At 41.1% G+C, this 26,056-nt stretch overlaps 1 long non-coding RNA gene across 2 annotated transcripts; it reads right to left on the minus strand.

Moving 5' to 3' along the window:
* Positions 1-4,815: 4,815 nt before the first annotated feature.
* On the minus strand, positions 4,816-15,993 carry LOC124245268 (uncharacterized). Of its 2 annotated transcripts, none has more exons than XR_006890252.1 (5): positions 15,849-15,993; positions 14,958-15,121; positions 9,596-9,736; positions 7,402-7,566; positions 4,816-7,060 (listed from the first exon to the last, which is right to left on the minus strand). It is a non-coding gene; the product is annotated as an uncharacterized LOC124245268 (long non-coding RNA). The 2 variants fall into 2 exon arrangements; XR_006890251.1 differs by having other exon boundaries at positions 4,816-7,068.
* Positions 15,994-26,056: the final 10,063 nt, after the last annotated feature.

Consider the following 26,056-nt stretch of genomic DNA (forward strand, 5'->3'; position numbering starts at 1 on the left):
ACCTTAGGGGTTAGGATTTCGACATAGTAATTTGGGGAACGCAAACATTCAGTCCACAGCACTTCCCCTATCAACAAGTTCTAACTCTGTTCAGAGATATTTTTATATCATTAAAATCCACATAGGTTTTTGTTATATGTACGTTTTACCACACAGACTTTTTCTAAAACATGAACTGAGAAGGATTAACCTCATTAATAGAACTGAGTAGAATTTTGTATGTCTGCTGGCCATTTTAGGTTTTTGTGGTTATAAAGACCATTTTCATTAAGTTCTAAAATATATTTGGCATTGTCCTGCAGTCGAATGCTCTACCACTGAGCTAGACTCCCTCTCATTACACTCTGATGGACTAGTGTGATTTCCTCTCCATGTATCTAGAATGTTCTTTACCCTTGCTTTTCTCTAGACTACACACACGTACACAAACACACAGGCTTAATGCTCCTTAAATTATGGATACTTGGTGTCCGTGATTAAAGAGAAAGAGTTTCATGATGTGTCAGGAATGGAATCAGGACCAATTCATGTTATTGGGCATTGAACTGAGGTATAATTTTTGTTGTGCCAAGCTAATGTGGTGAGTTTTATTTGTCAAACATGTGCTTGGAAGTGAAAAATTAACTCAACATTCTAACTGTTTGAGGAAAAAGAAAGAGTGCCACCTGTTCTCTTAATTGGGCACCATCCTTCTAGTAATTTGCTGCAAGAGAGGAGAGGTATGCCCAAAGGCAGCTCCAAATTCACGTCCTTTTCCCTCCATGATTAAAAGCAGGTAAACAAACAACAGGCAAGTGCCACACAGATTCTGAACACCCCAGAATGTGTCTTAGTGACTCAGTCTGGTCACCTTTCTACAGTTGGAGGAAACAGCTGGAGCTCAGGGGCTGTAAGTCCTGATGGTTGGGCCAGTGGACAGTGGCGTGGGGAGGCTGCTGCTCTCACTGAAGGTTCCCATTAGTCAAGTGATACATAAATGCAGGTCATGAAAGTTTCTGGTTTGAGAAATAAAAGATTCTATACCATACGACCCAGCCATCCCACTACTGGGTATCTATCCAAAGAACTTGAAGTCAGCAATTCCAAAAGTCCCATGCAACCCTATGTTCATCGCAGCATTATTTACAATAGCCAAGACATGGAAGCAACCTAAGTGTCCATCAACTGATGATTGGATAAAGAAGATATGGTAGATATATACAATGGAATACTACTCAGCCATAAAAAAGGATAAAATCATCCCATTCACAACAACATGGATGGACCCTGAGGGTATGATGTTAAATGAAATAAGGCAGATAGAGAAAGACGAACTCCGTATGACTCCACTCATAGGCAGAAGTTAAACATATAGACAAAGAGAACTGATTGCTGGTCACCAAGGGAAAGGGGGGTGGGGGAGGGCATAAAGGGTGAAGTGGTGCACCTACAACATGACTGACAATAATGTACGACTGAAATTTCACAAGGTTGTAAACTATCATAATCTTAATAAAAAGTTTAAAAAAACTAAAATTAAAAAAAATAAAAATAAAAGATTCTAGACCGGGAAACAAAAAGAATAGAATGATTCTAAAAAAAAATAAAATAGGAATTTTTAAAAAACTTGAAGTCACACTCATATAAGTAATTAAATATTTGAAATAGTAGTGAAATGAATGAAAGGAGACAAATTGTATTTATCAAATAATTCCAAATAATATCTGTAGATACCCTGCCTCCATGAGGTGAACCTTAATTCAGCCTCCACCCCTGAGGGCAGGACAGAGTCTGGGAATGGAAAATAGTTACTGTGCACTAGAGAACCTTGACAAACAGCCCCTTGACTCAGAGACGTGAGTCAACATGTCCAGTGACCCCGTGACATCACGTGGGTCTCATGTCCTCTCAGATACGATGTGAGGAGAAGAGCACTTCAACTCTGGTATTCTTTCCTGAAACCCATAACCACAGTTTAATCACAAGCAAGATAAACTACCTGCATTGCTCAAGAGCGTGACAGTCATAAAAACAGTGTGGCAGTTCAACAGAGAGTTACCACATGACCCAGCGATTCCACTCCTAGGTACACAGCCAGGAGAAATGACAACACATGTCTACATAAAAACTAGTACACAAATGTATGTAGCATCATTATTCAAAATAGCCAAAAGTAGACTATCTAAATGTCCACCAATTAATGAGGGGTTAAATAAAATGTGGAATGTTATTCAGCAATAAAAAGGAATGAAGTACCACTACATGCTACAACATGGATGAACCTTGAAAACAGTATGCCAACTGAAAGAAGCCAAATACGCGAAAGACCACATAGTGTATGAGTCCACTTAGGTGAAATGTCCAGAATAGGCAAATCCATGGAGAGACAGCTTATCTGTGGTTCCTGGGCCTCGAGGCGGGTGCGGGCTTTGACTGCATTCAAGCACAATGGGACTTTTTGGGGTGATGGAAACATCTAAAACTCGATTATGGTAATGGTTGTACAACTCTACAGTTACCGAAAGTCATCAAACTGTACCCTTAAAATGTGTGGATTTTGTTCTCTGTAAATTATATTGCAGGAAAGCTGTTAAAAATATGATATTGGCCTGGTCTTCTGTTCTACCACAATAACAACCAACCTCTCTCATACAAAGATTTAGATGCATGTGTATTATATAAATATTAATTCACATAAAACCACCTGGCTTATATAAATATTAACTTATATAAACCACATGTTTAATGAAAATATTAATTTATATAAAACTGTGACTGTGTCTCATGCCTGCTGACTCTATGTCCTGTCTTCCTGCAAGCAATGACCTTCTCCCACACAGGTGACCTCAGGTTGTGCTTGTGTGTAAAGTTTGGTTCACTTGTGATCACTTCCACATCTTCCGACTGTGGCATAGTTTGAGAGTAGGTCCACGACAGAGCCCAGGGCCTGGCCTGTGTGACATGATGTCAGCATTACTACTTTCTTCCCTCCTCTGTGGCCTTTCTCATGTGACTCCACTTGGGGTAGACTACACTGGAACTATCCCTCTGGGTGTCCGTATGGCAGAACTTCTCAAGGGGCCACATAGGTGCACACTCTTTACACCATCAGTTCCCCTCTTAGAAGTTTACCTTCAGGCTGTAGTTAAGGATGGAGACAAGGATTTGGTTATAAGGATTGCCGTCCTGGGAATTCCCTAGTTTTCACTTCTGGGTCTGAATTAAGGAAAAAGACCAAATGGTCTGCCCCACGAAGGGGCAGAAGGAAGCAGAGGGAAATGTGATTGTCAGCGCACCACACTGATACACACACACACACACACACTCTCTCTCTCTCTCTCTTTCTCTCTCTCTCTCTCTCTCACTCTCTCTCATACACTGTTATCACAATACTAAAATTCTCCCAAAATATTTTCTGGACTCAAAGAGGACATATTCAGCTCATCAGTGCAAACAGCCACGGGAAATGTGCCTTAAATAGTGTCCTTTAGCACTGTACAGACACTGAAAAGATGCCATCCACAGAGCAGACAACAGCAACTATCCAAAACTATATAACACAGGGTTGTGAGAACTGAATATGTCACATCCATAGGATGGAATTCTAGACAGGTAGCAAAAACGAGTTATAGCCAAAACAATGAGGAGAGATGGTTTGTTGCCCATCAGATAAGCAACGATTCACATTATTTCTAATGTGTGGAGAGATAGGCATTTTCATACAGCAATGTTAGGACCATACACTAGTAATAGCATTTCCAATGTTGTCCTAATATAAAATATTACATTTTTTCCTGGTTTATAGAGAACGTTTTCAAGAACATATAAAAAATTCTGACAAAGATATTTGTATATATATGAGCAAGAGTGTTAAGTATACTATTGTTTGTTACAGAAAATGTGATACGGAAACTAAATTTTCACCACCTGAGTATTAGTGAAATAGTCTGGAGCATCATATGAAGAAACACAATTGATATAAAAAAACCTGAAATTTTGTAAAAGTACTTAAAATATTATCATAGAAATATATCTACACGGAAAGAAGGTCATAAGTTCAATAGCAGGTTACAAAGATCTTAAGTGGCCTTGATCCATTTTTGCTAATATAGATTTCTATTTATCCAGAGGTGTCCAAGAGTAAAACTAAAAAATGATCTTTTACTTCCATTCTCATAGAACTTTCGCTTCAACACAGAATGAGGCTGCACTTTCTGTCTCAATATCTCAGTATCCCTGTACCCTGGCAATGCTCCCGTTCCATCCAGTGTTCCAGAACACTCTGGTGGGTGTGGAGCACAGCCCCTCCCACCTTCTTGCGCCAGCATGTTCAAGATGTAGTTCACGTTTCTGTCACGAGGTGGCACCAACGTACCGCTATCAGCAAACTTTATAAAACAGGGTCATCGCGGAACAAAAAAACACAATATGCTCCCTTAAAACCCAGCCTATGAACCTATGTACAGAATGATTCTAACTCTGTCTGAAAAAACTGATAGGTGTAAAGAGACTGTAAAAATATATACTCCGGGGTCCGCATACGATGACACACCAGGTGGCAGTAGCGCGCCTTGGCAGTGGGTGGTGGGCAGATGAAAGGCAGCACAGGGCAGGTAGGAAGTGACAGAGAGGATGGGGCGATGGAGCAGGGTCTGGACAGCTGTGTCCAATGTCCTGGACAGGGGATGACACACAGGAGGTGGGAGAAGGTCTGGGCAGCCTGTACAGGGGTGAGGTAACGGAGGGCACAGCACCCTGCTCTCTGGGAGGGACCCCTCTACCGAGTGGACATGTCAACCTGCCCTGATGAGGGAAGAGAACTCCATCAACACAATGTAGACAGAACTGCTTTAATATACATGTTCATTTTCCAAACAGAATTGGTATCTTAGTAAACAAATTGATGACATTCATCCCCCTTTGCTAAATGCACTCCTTTTCCTTAAAAGAGAAAAACAGAGATAGCCGTTATCAGGTGGCCAGAGCCAGGATGTCAGCTGAGAGTCTCAGACATGGTGACTCAGCCAGAGGGCGGGAGGGATGGAGGGTCACACATTGGTCTAATGGTTTCAGCCAGCGTTTCATGAAACTGTGTAACCTACTGGCAGCCATCCAGCTGTATCCATCATTTTCTGGGATATTTAAACATGAGATTGGAAGTCTAGCCTTGGCTTGAACTAAAGATAAAGCTGCCCCTTGAGTGTAAGTACTTGAGGTGACAGAGCTAAAGGAGACACAGAAACACACACAGATACCGGCAGAAACACTTCCAATTCTATTTTTTTCCTACTTAATTTTTCCATGTAATTGAATAAAATGAATGCTTTTCCAAAGTAATGAATACATGTGTACATTAATTTTGCTGAATCTGTTTACAAGTATATTCTGCTTTCAAATTTTCATCAAAATACTTTTTTCCTGAAGGCAATATTTCAAACAATATGTAAAAGTACATTTATACAATGAAGTTACCTGCATCTCTCATGGGCCTGACTCCCCCCCGACCCTAAGGGGCCTGTTGTCATAGAGTGGGGCCTCCTCTCCAGATGCGTCCCTGCTGGGGAGGGGTGCACGAACACAGACACCCGCACACACACAGGGTCTCTTCCAAAAGAAGAATCACAGTACTCATTTCTTACTATTGTCTTTTCCACTCAATATGAATTCCCAGGATTTATATTTGCATCTTATTAATGCTTGTGGTTTTGGCATATTCTGACATGTTTATTGTTCACATAATTTTACATGAATTTGCTGTTTAAATTATGAGCCAATCTCTTTGTTTGTTACTAAGTGTGTATCACAAACCATGGATACTAACCCAGTGGCTGAGCTGTAGTTGGCAAATGATTTCTCCTTTGTTTCCACACAATTCCTAGTATGTTCTCCATTTAGAATGTATTTTAAGATTCAAAAATATTGTGACTTAAAAATGATACAGTTCACAATTCTAAAATAGAATGAAAAACACCCGAAGAGCACGTAAGGCAGCTCCAGAGGATTCAAGACAAAAAGCGAAAAACTTTAGAATAATTCTGCAGTTAGCTGTTGATCCTGAGAAAATAGTTTCCCCGACTTATTTAAATCTCTTAACATCAGTACCCTAATTTGAATAATGTATATCATGAATAGCTGTTAGGATTAAAGGAGATGCAACAGAAAAAGCATTTGCTTAAAGCAGCTCTGCTCATATCACTTTCCTTCCCTCTAGATGACTTGTCCCATCTGAGCTCCTGCCCGAGCCCCACTCCCCCCTGCAGGGATCAGGCAACGGATAAGGCCCGACACTCGGTCACATGCCACAAAAAGTGGGATTTCATCTCCTCTGTCATCTTCACGACCCAGAGGGCTTGTTGAGTGACTACTCCCGGGGCCATATTATCAGGGGAGTGTCATGGACCGTTTCTCCAGCCCTGGAAGCCCATTTCTAAAAGCGAGGCTGCTCTGTGTCCTCTGGGGAGGGCGAGGGATGGAGCCTCATTTCCATCCTGACACGTACCTGGAGAGGGGACATAAGGTCTCTGAGCCAGAGCTTGGTCATCTCTGAAATGGGACTTAGGACACCTCATACCTCAGTCACAGAGCTGTTCTGAGCATAAATGAGAAACCCCGCCCAGAGTACATGGCATGTGGTGGGACTTCTCTGGCCCTTTAAATGTTGGGACACAGCAGCAGGGGCGGGCTGAGCCTCGGGGCTGAGGCAGGCACTGTGAGGAGTCATTTCTCATTTCTCCTAATGAGACTACAGACATTAGAGGAAGGGGGCAAATCTCTCTCTGATAGGCCTTCAGTTCAAATTTTGGAGACAGAAGGTCCTCTGCTTTCTTGGATGTTTCAGAAACTCCTAGGAGCTGCCCCACATCGTGCCTCTGCGCAGACCCTGATCCAGTTCCTCACCTGCTGAGCTCGGTGAGAGATGGCGCCAGGGCAGCGAGGGGTGGCATTGGCCTATCTGATGCTCAGGACTGACCTGTCACTTAACATATTTATAGGAAAATTCTGGACCCGTCCCAGTCACCAGTGCAGGGGTCCTCAGATCGTGCAAGATCCAGCCACGTCACGCCAGGATTTCAGCCATCTGCTGCCTCTCTGACAGGCAAAAATCCAAAAATTACTAGGATTCTGTGACACACAATTCTCCATTCTTCCATTCACTAATAACTAGATATATATAATGACCTTAAAACCCACACTGTCCCACTAGAGGCGTCTCATTAACTCTATAGTGCAAATAAGAGGGAAATATGGGAAAATTCAAGGGTTAAATCTGAGATGAGGTGGCTCCTGTATATTAACTTTCAAATTTACTCAAATTTCACAGAATTGAAATTTTTAAAAAAACAACCCTCCTTGGTCCTGTCATCTCTACTCAGCCACAGAATCAATAACTATCTCTCTCTCTCTTTCTCTCTCCCACCTTACCCTTTAAATCAAAGTTCCAGAAAGAGTTTTCCAGTCTCTGCTAACATTCTTCATTCTCACAGACTCTTTATCTCGCTGCAGTATCACTTCTGTGCCCATGACGGCAATGAATATGCTCTTACCAAGGTCACAAGTCGCCTGTTTGTCACTAGGTCCAGATGTTTTCTATAAATGTATTAACAAATGAGTGTTACTTTTAATGACCGCCTAAAATCCTCATGCTTGTGCAGAGTGCTTCTGTCACTTAACAACAAATCTTTGACAGGTTTCCAGGCTCTGGAGCACGAGATACTGGGTACAAACCCAAGCCGTCCTGTTCCCTAACTGTGCAGTCCTGGGCCATGTCCCTATGTCTCTGTCCTTCAGTTCATCATCTCCAATATGGGGACGAGCAACAGTATCTACCACATAGGGCTGCTAGGAGCACTGAGTGACTCACACGTAAAAAGCACTTGGCACATAATACATTTTAGCCAATTTTTTATTTCCTTTTCTCTATCTTTACTGATATTAGTATTCCTGCAGCCATGAAAAAATAGGATATAGACTGATATTTATTCACAACCAGTGACATTTGAGGTATGTTGCTACTGAGTATATTAGTCGTTCTGAACTCAGTCAACTGTCACTTCCTGAGCAAGAGCTTCCCTGACAACACATCTATGATAACCCGTCCTGTCATTTTCTACTCAATGGATTTGATTATTTTCTTTAAAGGACTTACCCCCACATGGAACTGCCTCGCTATACCGACTTGTTTCCCTGCTTACTGACAGTTTTCCTGAGCTAGAATAAAAGCTCCAGGGACACTGCCAGGTCTTGGTCACTGTGTTGCGTGCCTATCAACTAGTTCAGTGCCTGTTATGGGGTGAATTGTGTCACCCAAAAACAGATAAGTTGGTCTTAACCCCCAGCACCTCAGGACGTCACCCTATTTGGAACTATGATTGCGGCAGATGTAATCAGTTACGATGAGGTCATCCTGGAGTAGGGTGGGCCCCTGAACGAAGGGGACTGGAGTCCTTATGAGAAGACAGCCATGTGAAGACAGAACAACAGGGATAAAACCATGTGACCATGAAGGCAGAGACAGGAGTCACACAGCTGCAAGCCAAGAAACGCAAAGCCTGTCAGCAACCACCAGAAGGCAGGAAGAAGCACAGAGAGATTCTGCGACAGCTTTCAGAGGGAGCACAGGCCCGGCACCACCTGATTATTGACTTCCGGCCTCCAGAACCGTGAGACAAGACGTGTCTATTGTGAAGCCACCCAGCTTGCAGGACTTTGCTATGGCAGCCTTGGAAGATGAATGCAGTCCCTCATACAGAAAACACTGAGGAAGTATTGCTGGGAATAAAGAATTGTCCTTTTTCAAAAGAAAATTTTTATTTATTTATTTTTTTTTTTGAGGAAGATTAGCCCTGAGATAACATCTGCTACCAATCATCCTCCTTTTGCTGAGGAAGACTGGCCCTGAGCTAACATCCATGCCCATCTTTTTCTATTTTATATGTGGGACGCCTGCCACAGCATGGCTTGAAAAGCAGTGCATAGTCCGCACCTGGGATCTGAACCGGCCAACCATGGGCCGCTGATGAATGTGAGAACTTAACCACTATGCCACCGGGCTGACTCCAAATTGTTCCCTTTTTGACCCACTGGGAGCAGACACAGATATTTCAATCTGAGTTGCAGGAGAAACTGACACCAAAACTAGACATTGAAGGATTCAACATTTTAAGAACCTTGTTGTAAATGCAGAGCGGTGGTCTTCAAACTTGGACGAATACCGCAACCAACAGGAGAAATTGCTCAACACACAGACACCTCCTACCCCACCTCCCTGTTTTGGATGCAGCAAACCTAGGGTGGGCCATGTATCTGCTGTTTTAACAAGTACCCCTGACGATTTTGTGACCCAGCCCATGGACCACACTTGGAGAAATCCTGACCTAAATATCTGACGTTTTGTGCTATTACTTTGATGTCTGCCACGCAGAGTTCTGCAATATCTGGGGTGTCTCTGTTAATGTAATTCCTTGAAAGTGCACTGGTCCTTCCCCCCACCCATGACCACAGATTGCTTTCCCACATGGGATCACAAATAAACTCCACAATATTCCTGGGTGGTCAGCAGCAGTGGGTACTGTTACCCTGCTGTATAGACAAGACTGGTGGAAACGGAGTGACTTACCTACAATGTCCCGATGATGGGACCCTGATCTCCTCACTCTTGCGCCAGGAACCTTTCTAGCACACTCGCCATCATACTTGGTTCTTCTCTGTCAGCTCCTGCTTTTGAGTCTCAGCGTCCACACCCTCCTCTGACGGTCCACTAGAAGGAGAGTAGGGATAAGATGGCACATGGACTCGAGAGGAAAGTGAGAGGATGGGAAATCACATGAACATGGGGAAAGGGGTGAAGGTTTCCTTGCCTGCTGTCCACTGGAAGCTGTGCAATGACGCTTCGCCTCTTCCCCAGCTCCACCACACAGCCCCTCCCACACACACAGTGACAGAGAAGCTCACACATCATGTAAATAGGGGCTTATCCCTGCTAGCTGTTACATGTCCAGGTATTCTCTCTGGGAGTCATGCTATTAAATGTCAGAGGCATCACACTGACAGGATGAAGGAGGCAAAGTTGGAATAGGGAACTAAAATTTAGAGCCCACTAGATGCTACACAGTGTAGACTGTTATTTTCAGACTTTTTCTCTATACATCCTCAAGGCAGTGCTCTGAGGTGGGCATCATTACTTCCTTTCTAGAGACGGGCAGAGACTCAGGGTCAGGGAACAAAGTACATGCTCAGAGGAGTCTAGGGAGGCATCAAGTGGACGCAGAAGCCAACCTGGTGGGGCTAACAGTGGCCAATCCTGGGACAATGTGAGCATCAAAATAAATAATTATAATGTCAGATGGTAACCCTTTGAGCAAAATAAAAACCTATGAGTCACACTAATATAAATAAACACATGAATAAATAAATAAATGATAGGGGAGAAAGGGAAGCTCTCCCCAACATTTGAATGTCAATGTAGAAATCCAGAAGGAATGGCAGAATGATAAAAGCAACACTTAACACCATCACAGTAAAGCCTGAGTCAGGCGAGAATCAGGACTCAATTTTGAGTCTGTACCAAATCCCACAGCAGTCACTGAGTCATCGTGGTAACCATTTTGGCCAAGGAAAGCTGGGAGAAACAAACAGCAACCAGCCTGACTTGTTTCCTAACCTGTGCTGGGAGCTGAGCAGGACTGACATAACACAGTAATCAACCTCAAACATTCCTCACAACAAACACTCCTCACAGCCTCACCAATAAACACACACGCACACACGCGGACCCACATTCACGCGCACACTCTCCCTCTTTCTCTTCCCACCCAAGAACCAAGGAGTTCAGCAAGGTGCATTTGTTTGGGATAAAGAAGAAATGTCCACAATTCCATTCTAACCACACAAATAAACTTGAAAGCTACTAAACCATTTCATTTTAGTGACTGATTTTTCTGGAGATGACCTGTACAATGTTCTCTGGGACATTTTTCTCCCTAGTTTCAGTACACTGCAAGACACATCTAAAAGCTAATATGGAAATCTAGGCAAATGAATATTGTGATGTAAATTTTACGTGTCCCCTTGACAGGGCCATAGTACCCAGATATTTGATCAAACGTTATTCTGGACGTTTCTATGAGAGTGTTTTTGAATGATATATATTTAGATGGGTAGACTTTCAGTAAAGCAGTCAGCACTCTGTTGTGGGTGGGCCTCATCCAATCAGTTGAAGGCCTGACTAGAACAAAGGGTTGATCTCCCCTGAGCCAGAGGGAATTCTGCCCGGAGACTGCCTGTGGACTTCATCTACAACATCAGCTCCTCCAGGCTCACCAGCAGACTGCCCACAGACTCCAACTGTCACTCTTTCCTGAGGCTCCAACCTGCCGGCCTCCCACCTCAGATTCTGTCAGGCCTCCACAATCTCATAAGTCACTTTCTCAAACTAAATCTCTACCTATATATGAATATCCTATTGGTTCTGTTTCTCTGGAGAACCCTGATCAATAAATGACTTAAGCATCAAGAATCTTTTCTAGGGGCCAGCAACAAAGATGAGTGGTTAAGTTCATGTACTCCACTTCGGCGGCCCAGAGTTTCACTGGTTTGGATCCTGGGCATGGACATGGCACCGCTCCTCAAGCCATGCTGAGGCGGCATCCCACACAGCACAACCAGAAGTACTTGCAACTAGAATATACAACTATGTACCAGGGGGCTTTGAGGAGAAGAAGAAGAAGAAAGGAAGACTGGCAACAGAAGTTAGCTTGGGTGTCAACCTGTAAAAAAAAAAAAGAATCTTTTCCATCCTAGATCAATATGTGCTTTCAATCAAAAAGATTCCCCTGCAACATCTGACTGATGACAGTTCAGTGAAAATATAATACCTGGAAATTGTAACAAAACATACTGTCATTGACAATAGCATCAAAAAGTATGAAACACATAGAGATAATCTATGTAGCACATGTATGTCTACAGATGTGCAAGACCTGTACTGTGAACACTAGAAAACATTGTGGAGAGAAAGTAGAGGAGGCTTAAATAAATGGAGGAACACACTGTCTTCATGGGTCAGAAGACTTAGTATTGTTACCACATCTATTCTCCCCAAACTGATCCATAGATTCAAATGCAATCGCAATTAAAATCATAGCACGTATTTTTTTAAAAAGAAATTCACAGGCTTATTCTAAAAGTTGTGTGGAAATGCAAAGGGCCTAGACTATGAAAACAACTTTGACAAAGAACAAAGTTGAAGGATAAGCACCACCCTATTTCAAGACTCATTATAAACCTACAGTAATCAAGATGGTGTGGTACCGGGATGAAGGGAGAAATGTACATCACAGGAACAAGTAGAGTCCAGAAACAGACCCACACACGCATGGACAACTGATTTTCAACAAAGCTACAAATGCAATTCAGTGGAGAAAGGACAGTCTTTTCAACAAATGGTGCTGGGACAAGTGGATATGTGTACACACAAACATAAACTGCGATCCATATATCACACTATATGCAAAAGTGATCTCAAAGTGAATCACATGCCTAAACATAAAAGCTAAAACTATGAAACTTGTGGAAAAAAAAAAAGAAACAGGAGAAAATTCTTGTGACCCTAGTTTAGGTGAAGATTTCTTAGATATGACATCAAAAGCAAAATCAAAAGCATAAATGAACAAATTGATATACCAGACTTCCTCAGAATTAAAAACTTCTGTTCTTCCAAAAGGACTCTTGAGAGAATTAAAAGATAAGCTACCAACTGGGAAACAATCTTTGCAAGTGACTTGTATCCAGACAAAATAAATCTCACAATGGTCAGTAAGAAAAAAAAGACACTCCAGTAAATAAGTGGGCAAAAGATTTGAACAGATACTTCACCAAAGAGGATATACACATGTCAAACAAGCATACGGAAGGACACTCAACAGCATTAGTCATTAGAGAAATGTCAATGAAAACTACAATGGGATAGCATCATACCCCCCTGAGAAAGGCCAAAACTAAAGACTGACCATAGCAAGTCCTGGCAAGGTTGTGGAGGATGGGACTCTCATACGCGGCTGGTGGTAATGAAAAATGGTGCAACCACTTTGGAAAACAGTTTAGCAGCTTCTTACAAAGTTAATTTTACAACTACCATGACCCAGCCATTCTCCTCCTAAGTACTGACTTAGAGGAAAAAAAAGCATATGTCCAAGCAAAGACTTACACCCAAATGTTCATAGCAGCTTTATTTACAAGAGCCCCAAATAGGAAACAACACAAATATCCATTACCAGGTGAATGGATGGATCAAATTGTGGTATATCCATTTACAGTCATGAGCCACATAACGACATTTTGGTCAACAACAGACCGCATATACGATGATGGTCCCATAAGATTAATATCATACAGTCTAGGTGTGCAGTAGGCTATACTATCTAGGTCTGTGTAAGTCCACTCCAGGATGTTCCAACAATGACGACATCCCAACAGCGCATTTCTCAGAATGCATCCCTGTCGTTAAGTAACACATGACTGTAATGGAATATTAGTCAACAATAGAAAAGAAGGAACTATTTGCACATGCAACAAATGGATAAATCTAGGAATATTTAGGTTGAAGGAAGGAAGATAGACAAAAAAGAACACACATTGTATGATTCCATTCACATAAATTATACGAAAGGAAAACTAATCTATAGTGACAGAAGATCAGTGGTTGCCTGGGAAAGGGGTAGAGTGACATGGAGAGAGAGGGAGGTGGGGGGATTACAAAGGGGCACCAGGAAGCTTTTTGAGGAGATGGATATGTTCACTATGTTGACTGTAGTACTGGATCCACAGTGCATACATATATCACAGCTTATTAGAGCATATGCTTTAAATATGCACAGTGTATTGTATGCCATCCAAATCTCAATAAAGTATTTGAGATATATTTATATAGTCATAATTCTCTGATGCAATTGATGAGGTAAAAGAGTCCCATGATTATGCTCTTGTAGTATTAACAGACCCACACTATGTCTTTTGTTTTTTTAAAGATTGGCACCTGAGCTAACATCTGTTGTCAACCTTCTTTTTCTTCTTTGTCTTCTCCCCAAAGCCCCCCAGTACATAGTTGTATATTCTAGTTGTAGGTCCTTCTGCTTGTGCTATGTGGGACACCGCCTCAACACAGCCTGAGGAGCAGTGCCATGTTCACGCCCAGGATCTGAACCAGTGAAACCCTGGGCCACCAAAGCAGAGTGAGTGAACTTAACCACTCGGCCACGGGGCCAGCCCCCCACACTATGTCTTATCAAATGGGCCCACATGCCATATAACTAAATAGAAATAATCATTTGCAACGAAATATATCCAAATACTTAGGGAGAGCTGATGTCCATTTCATTCTGAAGTAAAGAAATAAAAATATTATATCCTAAGAAAATAATCACAATGTTATTTAAGAGGAACTGGTGATTTTAGGGAATGTGGCTGAGTATCATTATATAGGGCAAACTATAGGGTAATAAATAGTTTTTAAATATTAAGTTCTAGTCACTGATATTTTTAAGTAATACTTGGAAATTTTCTGCCTTTAAAAAAAATGTCATTATAAGAGGAAAAGAAACCATAGTCACCAGGAAAGAACCTACATTACAATGTCAAAGTGCTAGGAAGATGTAACTACTAAATATTTCCACAAAATCTGAAAGATAAAAGAGAATTACTATTATTTATAAGGTGAGAACAATTTAGGTATAGTTATTACAAATGCATGTTAAAGATCAAATTCCTTCCCAAGTGGACAATTCACTTTTTTGGGGCAAAAAATACTTCTCTAACATGGGTCTCAGGGCTACTACAAACATGTAGCAGCTGAGGGAATGGATTCCTCCTGCTAAACCTCTTCTCCCATGAGGGATCAAATCAGCTTCTCTCCTCTGAGGCTCCTTTGTGAACCTCACAGGAGCAATTCCACAACATGGTTTTGTTCAGATCTAGGAACTCACTCGGGCCGGGCCTCATATCCCAGCAGGGATGTGAAGTGTCGGGGTCTCCTGAGGACGGCTGCCCTTGAATCTGGAACAGATGGTTCAGCAGCCATCAGGTTATAGATCCTCAGAAGCTGCCTCCTTCAGACGCCTGATACGAGCTCGGCCAGTGGCATGAAGAGCTGCACAGGGAGAGACAGATCCAGCAATCACTATGCTTTACTGGAGTAACTTTGTGCCCTGCCTATGCTAAGCACTAGGTTGGTGACAACACTGATACAAGTGGACAGTGATAACAACAGGAACAAACAACCTTCTCACCAGGGTCTTTTTTCTCTCTTTTCCTCCTCTGTCCCCTAACAACAACGTTGAAAAGGAGTAACAGGGGGCCGGCCGGTCGGGCAGCGGTTAAGTGTGCACATTCTGCTTTGGCAGCCTGGGGTCTGCCAGTTCAGATCCCGGGTGCGCACATGGCACATCAAGCCATGCTATGGTAGGCGTCTCACATATAAAGTAGAGGAAGATGGGAAAGGATGTTAGCTGAGGGCCAGTCTTCCCCAGCAAAAAGAAGAGGATTGGCAGATGTTAGCTCAGGGCTCAACATTCCCCGCCCCCCCGCCCCCCCAAAAAAAGAAAAGGAGTAACAAGTGGCCGGAATTCATACAGACGTTCACAGTCCCGCAAAAAACACAGGGCCATGGGCTTAGTCATGTGTTGTCACTGAACGCTCACAGCGATCCTGGGGGTTAAGCATTCCTATCCCGTTTGACAGAAGGGGGAGCTGGGGCTGAGAGAGCCGTTTCCCGTGTCACCTCCCGCGCCCCTGCCTTTAGAAGGAAAGTATCTCGAGGACACCCCTGGCGCAGGACGCCACACTCACTGGGACCAGCGGGACCTCAGCGTCTTTACCTAGGAGGCCGCCAGGGAAGGAAGTCCGCAAGCGGGAGAGAGGTGACTTGGATCTGGGTCCCTTTTTCTCCCCATACGCCGGGGCGGCTCAGCCTCCTCCACGGGGACCCACACCCTCAGCTGAGGAGCAAACACCTGAATGGGCGATCTGCACTTCTCGCGAAGGCACGTCTGTCTCTATTAAAAAGTCGTCAGTGTCGCCACGATGACGTCAGATTTCTACGGCAACTGCAAAGCGCTGGATTGTCCTACCCCTCGGGAAACGCATCCACACTCTCCGCCCCTCTCGCGCCCTTAGCGGAAAGTAGAACATCTTCCTTCACTCTTTAGCCCGCCATGTGAGAAATTATACTAACGAGAGGCACTAGACTGGCACCCCGGGAATTAGTGAAAATCTGCCCAGCTTGGTGGAATAAAGCACGTCCCTGTCGTCAGGAATTTTGTTTGCTTTATAGAGACAATAGGGCAGTATTATTGGTACACAGACCGGGGCAGGTTTCCTAGGGTTCTTGGAGATGAGATAACCTGGGAGGGTGAACGTGTAAGATCACGCCATGCTAAGCAGATAGCCATCTGCGGGAGACTAAGACACTGTCTATAATCATGCGACAATGGTATAGAAACAACAACAAAAAAAGACATTTTAAAAATCTCAGAGTTATCTCAGGGAGGCAGGCCTAAAATATTACAGTCATTTAATAGGCAGAAACCTAGTCAGTTGAACCATACATACATTGGTATTTCCCGGGGAATTCTTATCCTGCATTCCCGATATTTTCTTCCATGTGGAGGGACATCCACGACCAAACACATCCAACCTCTCTATACACTCAGTCCTCTGTGTAGAGAGTCACTTACCTGATTAGTGAGGTTGGAAGGATAAACGGGCTGCACAGCCCAGGCCCTGTCCCTTCAAAGCTCTTGTAGCAAGCGGCCCTTCCAGAGCACATCTTTCACTCTGCCCTCAGGGGTGCGTCTAAAAACAGATCCACAGCTCTTCTCCCCTTTCTGTGTCTTGCTGGCTCCCAATCTATTCCCATGGTCTTGCTCCAAAAATGCTTGAGTCTTTAAGAGACCCCTTCTCCACATCTGGTCTCGAAACCAACTAAGAAATAGGACAAAAGAATAGAAAGAAAAATACATCCATTTCATTCCTTATAAAGGTGATATTGGAGAATGTGACTTAGATTTGCCACAGGGCAAGTGGGCTTCCTAGTAAAGAACCCCAGAATTGGGCAGAATTATCCACCCAGCAGTGCTGCACTGGGACAGTCAGAAAGGCCAAGGGTGGGATGCCTGTCTCTCTGCTGTCTGATGAAGGAGTCCTATGTGTACTCAAGAAAAATGGCTTCCTTGGGAGACTATCCTTGTAGCAGGAGAAAGAGTTTGAGGACCCCTTCTTTGAGAAACACTTCTCGAATAAATACCTCTTGTTCTGATTGCATACTCCCCAAGCCACCTTCTGAGGATATGGCTCTCCACGTGTCTCAGGGAGCATTTCTAGCAATACCCTCTCATTCCCTTCACAAGCAGGATTGTAGTGGAAGCTCCTCTTGTGGAAGGGATTGGAATAAATTTTCAAATTCCAAGAGTAGGATGAAAATCATACATCATGAAAATCTCTCTTGGAAATCCCTTCAAGAAGGAATTGAGGAATGTCTGAAAGCTATACTGACACATAAACCCCACACAGACTATAGCCAGGCAATGGTAGAGAAAACATGCAACAAAATAACAGCATACTTCACATAGGGATATGTGATAAACTATAAAGAAATGTATTAAGAATGAAAAATCCAAATTCTTACGAGAGGTTACCCCTGGATATGAAGTAGGCTAATGTGGTCAGAAAAGTACTTCAAATGAGTTTCAAGTGTATATGTAATGTTTTATTATTTAATATGAGTATATAGAAGTGTGTTATTTTTATAATTTATGTTTGAAATATTTCATAACAAGCAATGTTTTTATGAGCTTTAATTCTGATTTTAAAAATGACTCCTATTAATTTAGAAATTGTGGAAAATATAGTTAAGTCCAGAATGAAATATACAATTAATCAGTAACCCTACCACTCTTTAATTTTAATAAAAGAATGTAATGGTAGTGGATTTCCTCCTATTACATTCCCTGTACATGCATATATAATGTATACTTACTGCATGTGGGTTTCACATAACTAGAGACACAGTGTTTGCTAAAGGTCATGGAACCAGTTATTAAATGATCCCAAAGTTTACAAGTAACTCTGACGCCAAATACCCCATCTCAAACCATTGGGATACGCAATCTTTTTTGTGTTAGGGCTGAGGCCAGCACAGGAGAAGTGACTACCCATGGTCCTGTAGGCAACAACTGATCTGGTATTGGGGACACAGGTCTCCCGTTTCATTCTATTGTACTGCAGACACATCTTTATAGTCTTTTATTCTTTTTTTGAGGAAGATTAGCCCTGAGCTAACTACTGCCAATCCTCCTGTTTTTGCTGAGGAAGACTGGCCCTGAGCTAACATCCATGCCCATCTTCCTCTACTTTATACGTGGGACGCCTACCACAGCATGGCTTTTGCCAAGCGGTGCCATGTCCACATCCAGGATCTGAACCGGCGAACCTCGGGGCGCTGAGAAGTGGAGCGTCCAAACTTAACCACTGCGCCACCGGGCGGGCCCCTAGTCTTTTATTCTTTACTGTCTCCTTTCTGGGGCTCAAAGGAGGCTTGCTATTCCAGTGTCAAAATGGAAGTTAAAGAGATCAGAAAGAACAACAAATAAATGTTGATTTAAAGGATGATTTACTTCCTCTTTTCCACCATCCTCAGGTAATTCATCCTACAAAGAAATGTCAGCAAAGCTTATCTGTCATATAAAAATGTAGATACTTCCTTTCCTGCTGCTTCAATCTGATCTCTAGGAGATGTTCATTTTTAAGTCATCTCTTTTGTGGGAGGAAGAACACAGGGGAGACTACACATACATTTGCTGACATATTATGAGTCAGATGCTTTTTGAAGGTTTGCTTATTTCTCCTACTAACAGCTCTCTGCAATACGCCCATTTTACAGATGAGCAAGTTCAGCATCACAAAGGGTAACTCACTACTTCAGTGTTACACACATCTACTCAGTGGCAGGAATGGAATTCTTAAAACAAATGATGAGGATTATATCTATCTATATCGAGATATATAGAGATGGATACATATATATCTTGAGATATATATATATATATCTCAAAACATGTTTAATTATATATATTCTTTTCCCAAATTACTATGTTATTCTATTTTTAAGCAACTTGTCTTTTTCACTTAGCATGATAGCCCAGGATATTAATTTGCATCTCTTTAGTTAATTAATTTGCATAACACACATCTACTTAGAGGCAGGAATGGAATTCTACAAACAAATGAAGATTATATATATATCTCAAAACATATTTATTTACATATATTTAATGTATTTATATATATTAATATATCTAATATATTTACATATACTCTTTTCCCAAATTATTGTTATACATATTTTTAAGCAACTTATCTTTTTCACTTAGCATGATAGCCCAGGACATTAATTTGCATCCCTTTAGTTATTATAACTTGGCATACTTTTAAAAAGTTTAATGGTCTGTATACTGCTTGTTATGTGAATTATCTGTTCATGTCATTTGACCATTTCTCTATTCACTAGTACGACTTCATTCTGTAGCAAGGATATTAAGTAGGGTGGTTAAGGATTTAGTGCAAAAGTACCACTAGAACCAAACAATAACCATTATCAATACTAAATAAAAAGAGAGAGTAAATAAAACACACAGTCCAGTGTAAGAGGATATAATTTCTATTTGTTTATAAACAATATGACAGAACTGAACACAAATGACCAAAGACACAGATCATATCACTAAATGGAGACGTGCTTAACTCTCTGAGGAAAAGAAAAGTGTTTTCAGATTGCCTATTGAAGCAATTCCAAAGCTATGCTTTTACAAGAGATATACGTAAAACAAAGGAATTCAGATAGGTTAAAAATTTTAAAATAAGGAAATATATATAATAGGCAATTGCCAATAATGAGAAAGGAGGGGTTATAATCTTGACATTTAAGACAGCAGAATTGAGACCAAAATGGATTTTAAAAAACAAAAAAAGCACCATTGTTAATGGTAAGGGCTAAAATTCACAAGGAAGATGTGAGATATTAATATTTATGTAGCCAATCACGCAAAGTATTCCTAGAGCGAAAACTACAGGAGGTGCCAGGGGAAACAGGAAGAGACACACTCATAATAGGTGATTCTAACACACTTCCTTCAACCAAAAATGGTCAAGTGGAGAGAGATGAATAATTGGAGAGACGACCTAAACAACCTAATCCCAAGGGTACATCTTATAGGTAGATCTGCTGAACTGTGAAGACTGTTAGACAATGCACGCTTTTCAGATGAGCATGGGACACTCATGAATGTTGACTCTGTTGAGGCTGCTAAACAAATCTTGGGTCCAAATGGAAATATCAATTAAAATTGCAGAATTTGATGAGGATAATGATAATGAAAACACAGCGTATCAGAATCTAGCTAAAGCAGCCATCATATGATATTTTAAAGCATTAAATATCTATATCAATAAAAATTAAAATAAATGAATTAAACATTCAATTAAAAAAGCATGATAGGGGCCAGCCTGGTGGCATAGTGGTTGAGTTGGTGTGCTCCACTTCGGCACCCCAGGGGTCACCAGTTTGGATCCCGGGTGCAGACCTACTGATGGCTCATCGGCCATGCTGTGGTTGTGTCCCATATACAAAGCAGAGGAAGACTGGCACTATGTTAGCTCGGGGACAATCTTCCTCAAGCAAAACGAGGAAGATTGGCAACAGATGTTCGCTCAGAGCCAATCTTCCTCACCAAAAAAAAAAAAAGCATGCTAAAGAACCACAACATAAACAAAGACAATGAGGTGGAAAAAAGAGTTAAAGGTAAAAGAAGAAATGACTTGGTTAAGAAACAACATCTCTGTTAAGGATCAGAGCAGTTGGGATGGGAATGCAGCAAACACTGGCATTGTGGGTGATGCGCCAAATACTGTGCTGGGATCTTGAGGGAGGTTTCCTCTTGACCTCCTCACAACACTCCCTTGAGGGTGAGGATCACGTTTGCGTGTATACATACATACACATTATATATATATATATATATATATATATATATACATACATACACACATCATATATCCACATATATTACAGATATACACATTATGTATACCTATATACATACACAGGCGTGTGTGTGTGTGTGTGTGTGTGTATGAGTGTATGCATACATATACACACACACATAAGTTTTGGAAAGGTTGTGAGGGTTGGAACTCTCACACAGTAAACGCAGTTTTTTAATCATCTGTAGCTTTTTTAGCAAATTGGAGGATAAGGGCACCTACTGCCTTTCTGTGTGTGTGTGTGTGTGTAGTGAAAACATCCAAAACAATACTGTATTTTGTTTGGGGAAGCTCTCATATGGAGCAAAAGGATAAGGCAATGCATGGGAATGATAATCACCCCATTCTGGACAGGGAAGAAGGAAGAGTAAAGTTTTTTCTCAACCTGAATCAATTTCATAGCTCTCTATGCTTTTTAGCTGAAATATTTCATATGTGACAGAGCATTAGAGGCTACAGTTTTTATCATAAATGTAATTTATACTCATTTCTGCAAATGGTTAACATTGAGCTAAGTGCAGAGGTTAAAAATATCAATTCCCAGCAATCCCATCATGACCAAAATTCACATTGTGCTATTTCATTCCATTGTGGCTTTTTGTTGAAGGGTGCGTGCACAGGTACTACATATGTCCTACATATACAATTCATGTAACTGTTATCATACCATATGTACAGATTAGTATCCTGTATTTTTTGTTATTTTTGGTTTTGCTTTTATCTTAAGTACTAACAAGTGGATAAAGTATTCTGATTAAATGACAAGGATGAGATATGATCTAATTTTGCTTGTTAATGACCCCTTTACCAGCTGACCCAACCCCAGTTCTTGAACAATGCCTCTGATTGGAATGCCATCCCTATAGCATATTAAATAATGTTATATGTCTAGGTCTGCTCATGAGCTTTCCATAGACTTCCTTCAATCTGTATGTCAACCATTCTATTCAAAATTATAAAATTATAGGCTCATAGAACATTGTGATATGTGGCAATGCAATCCTCACTCCTATAATTCACCCTTTGGATGGGTGGTAGGAATAATAATAATAATAATAATAATAATAAACAATGATAAAGACATAAAAGATTACAGAACACTTAGATAAATTTATAAAATTGTAGGCTTATAGAACATTGTAATATCTGGCAATGTAATCCTCATTCTTAAAATTCACCCTATGGATGGGTGGCAGGAATAATAATATTATTTTATTTCTTGATTTTTTTATTTTATTGAGGTCATATTGGTTGATAACATTATGTAACTTCAGGTATATATTACTATATATCAGTTTCTGTGTAGACTGCATCATGCTCACCACCAATAGTCCAGTTTTTATCCATCACCATACATATGTGTCCCTTTACCCCTTTTGCTCACCCCCACCCCCTTTCCTTCTGGTAACCACTAATCTGTTCTTTTTGTCAATGTGTTTGTTTATTTTCCACATATGAGTGAAATCATACGGTGTTCGTCTTTCTCTGTCTGGCTTATTTCACTTAACATAACACCCTCAAGGTCTATCCATGTTGTTACAAATGGAAGGATATTTATCATTATTAATAAACAATAATAAAAGATACCAAAGATTATAGGGCATATAGCAGATAAATTGCTCGCTCTAGATCACATAACCAGAAGTAATAATTCCCAGTGTCACATTGTGGTCTTCTCACCCCAAAGTCCATGCCCTTAACCACTGTTTCTATATTGAGTGTTCTTCTGTGTTAAGCTGGAGGCCAGCAAAGGGAGGGACACACCAAGGCCCTGTGGTGACTTAAAGGGTCTGGCAAGTGGGTTACAGGTTTGGTGACTTCCATCTTCTATCTAGCCAACCCATTATTATTCTTTGCTCTTCTGTACTGTTTTTGCTTCCTAGGACTCAATGTGAAATTGTTTCACCCAAACGGATCTCATCAACCAAAATGGATGATGAGATAGGACCAAAGTTCACTTCTTGCTGCTACATTTCCAGATGCATTCTGTTCCAAACCTTCTATTTTATGGGATGTACATATTTTTTCTTGGAATTAGGAATCTCTCTTCTAAGAATCTATCCAAGAGATACCGTGCAAAGAGACAAAATGTCATAAGCACAAAACCATTCCTGGCAGAACAAATCATAAGAGCAGAAGACTAGAAACATGACAGATGTCGACCAATAAGGGACTGGTTGAATAATCTAAGCTACATCTACATCCTAGAGTACTATGCAGCCATGAAAAGGAATGAGGACTCCCTCTCTGTACTGCTGAGGAGTGATCCCCAGGATAGATTAGGTAAAAAAAGGAAGTACGGAAAAATGTATAGAGCTGCTGCTGTTCAACATGGTAGGCACCAGCCACATGTGCTATTTAAATTTATTAAAGTGAGATGAAAATAAAAATTTAGTTCCTTTGTCCCACTCATTACGTTTCAGGTGTTCCATGGCCACAGGTAGCTCGTGTCTCCAATGTTGGACAATGAAGACACAGCAATTTCTATCTTTGCAGAAATTTCTGTTTGATGGTGTTGGTGTGAATATGCCATTTTTTTACGTACGAAAGGGGGAGAAAACCAACATACATCTTATATTTGCTTATATTTTTAAAAACTGGAAAGATAAAACGAAAAATTGACAAAAAGGATAACCTGTAATGGGATGGAGGAGCAGCCCAGGATGGAAGCAGATCATGCATATATATTCTCTTTAAAAAAGAATATATATTTATAGGCTCCATGCACAGGAAAGTGCAAGAAACAATGACCAACCCAGTAGCAATGAACAACTCTAGTCCCCAGAATGAATCCTCAAGAACATTTTCCACTAAAAGGAACCTGGAGGCCTTGGAGAAATGGCAGATTCCAGGTCTGGGTAGAGATTGTACCAGGTGAGTCTGGACCAAACTCTCCTAACAGCAAGCTCGTCAAAGACTCAGAAGCCAACATGAAAAGGCCCCCACTGGCCAAAGATAGAACAATTTGAATTCCAAATGAAATAATGAGTGCAATGGATTAAAACACATCAAATATAGAAAAATCTAGAGCTCATGATGACATTCTAAAAGAAAAAAATCCCAACAAACCCAACTTTTTTCACTTTTGAAGGACCCTAAGGAAACAACTCATTGTTTTGAAAAGTGGAAATATTGCAAAAGAATCAAACGTTCATCCTCTCCTTCCTGTGTGAACCATACCTCAGTGGAACCTAATAGTTGATGAGGGGAATTTCCTTTTGTAGAAGAATTCCACCCAATAAATGCAGAAGAAATGACACTATTAGAACATCACCCATGTTAAAAAACAAAATTGAACTGAGAAAATTTTGAAGATCTTATTGGCTTTATTCGATGACTCATGAATCAGGCAACATCCAATCCAGCAGATAGAAAGGAGTTCTGAGGAGCTGAACAAGACGAAAGACTTTTATAAGCAGAAGGGAGCAGGAACAAGAAAGTCACAGTAGGCGAAAAAGCAGCTTGGTTATTGCAAGGTCACTTTCCTTTATGGAATGGCAGGTGGGTAAGAGGCAGTGTATATAACTAGTCCTGATAGGAGATTCTTAATAGATTGGTTTAAATTCCATTTCTGGGAGAGCCACAACTGAAATTAGGGTAAGTCTCAGTTTGGTGATGTGGGGTTTAGCATAAGCAGCTTGATTTGGGGCCAGTTGTCTTGTTTTTAACACCTTTTTGTAGCCTTTAATGAAATGCAGATCTAGGAAATGATCTTGGATGCTGCAAAAAACTTAAAGGTAAAAGCAGATGGGAAACTTTATAATGGCTGGATCAGGCTGACAACACCTGAGCCCAGCGATCAATCTCAACATCCCGAGAGGACACACAATGAGACACAATGGGCCTCCTGGTGTAATGCTCTAAGAATACACAACAACACATCTGAGGTCCTTTTGCCAAGAAATCTGAATGGGATCAAGCTTCTAAATCTAATCACCAATTTAATAGAAATAGCAGAGAGAAGCAGAAGACCATAAACAACACAAGCGGGATATAATCAGCAAAATCCAGAATGCAAACTCCATAGGACAAGAGATGCAGTTTCTTCAGCAAATAAATTGGAAAGTATGATAGTTAATTTCATGTGTCAACTGGATTGGGTCACAGTGTTTAGACATTTGGTCAAACAGGATTCTGTGTGTCTGTGGGCGTGTTTCTGAATGAGAGTAACATTTGAACTGGTAAAATGAGTACAGCAGATGGTGTACTCCCTAATGTGGGGAGGCATCATCTAATCACTTGCAGATCTGAATAGAACAAAAAGGTGTCTTTTACTGCCTTCAGACTCAAACTAAAAAATCAGCTCTTTTTGGGTCTCACGCTTGCCAGCTTTTGGAATGGAACTCACACCATCGCCTCTCCTGGTCCTCAGGCCTTGGACTTGGACTGGAACTACACCAATGGCTCTCTTGGGTTTCCAGCATATCTTGGGACTTCTCAGCCTCTATAATTATATGAGCCATTTCCTTATAATTAATCAATCAATCTCTCTCTACATACTATTTACAAGACACACAACTAATCACATACTATTGATTCTATTTCCGTGGAGAACCCTAATACAGATTTTGGTACTTAAACTGGTTCTAAAGGAACAGAAATTTAAGGATGAGTTTTCTGAATTGGTTCTGGGGTTCCTGGAATTGGCTCCCTAATTTGATTAAATGTAAAGATGCTAATGAATCTGTTTCCAGTGGTAAAGAGAGCACTGATACTCATGGTGTGACCTGGGAATACAGGTAAACAAAAGTACAGGCAAACAAAAATCACCACTGGATACTCCTAATCAACCGCTTATAAGAAGAAAGGAGGTGGGTGACTGTGTATATGATACTTTTGAACATTTTTGGAAAACTAACAAATATAGTGAGATTGGCAGATTGGTTCTAATGTCACTGGGCAAAACGGAGAAAGAAAAGGATGAGTTCAGTAATTGGAACTCCCAGCTGAAGCACCACATAAATCACCAGTAAGCTTCTATTTGTGC

The sequence above is a fragment of the Equus quagga genome, chromosome 10 (genome assembly GCF_021613505.1).
Source record: "Equus quagga isolate Etosha38 chromosome 10, UCLA_HA_Equagga_1.0, whole genome shotgun sequence".
Classification (NCBI taxonomy): Eukaryota; Metazoa; Chordata; class Mammalia; order Perissodactyla; family Equidae; genus Equus; species Equus quagga.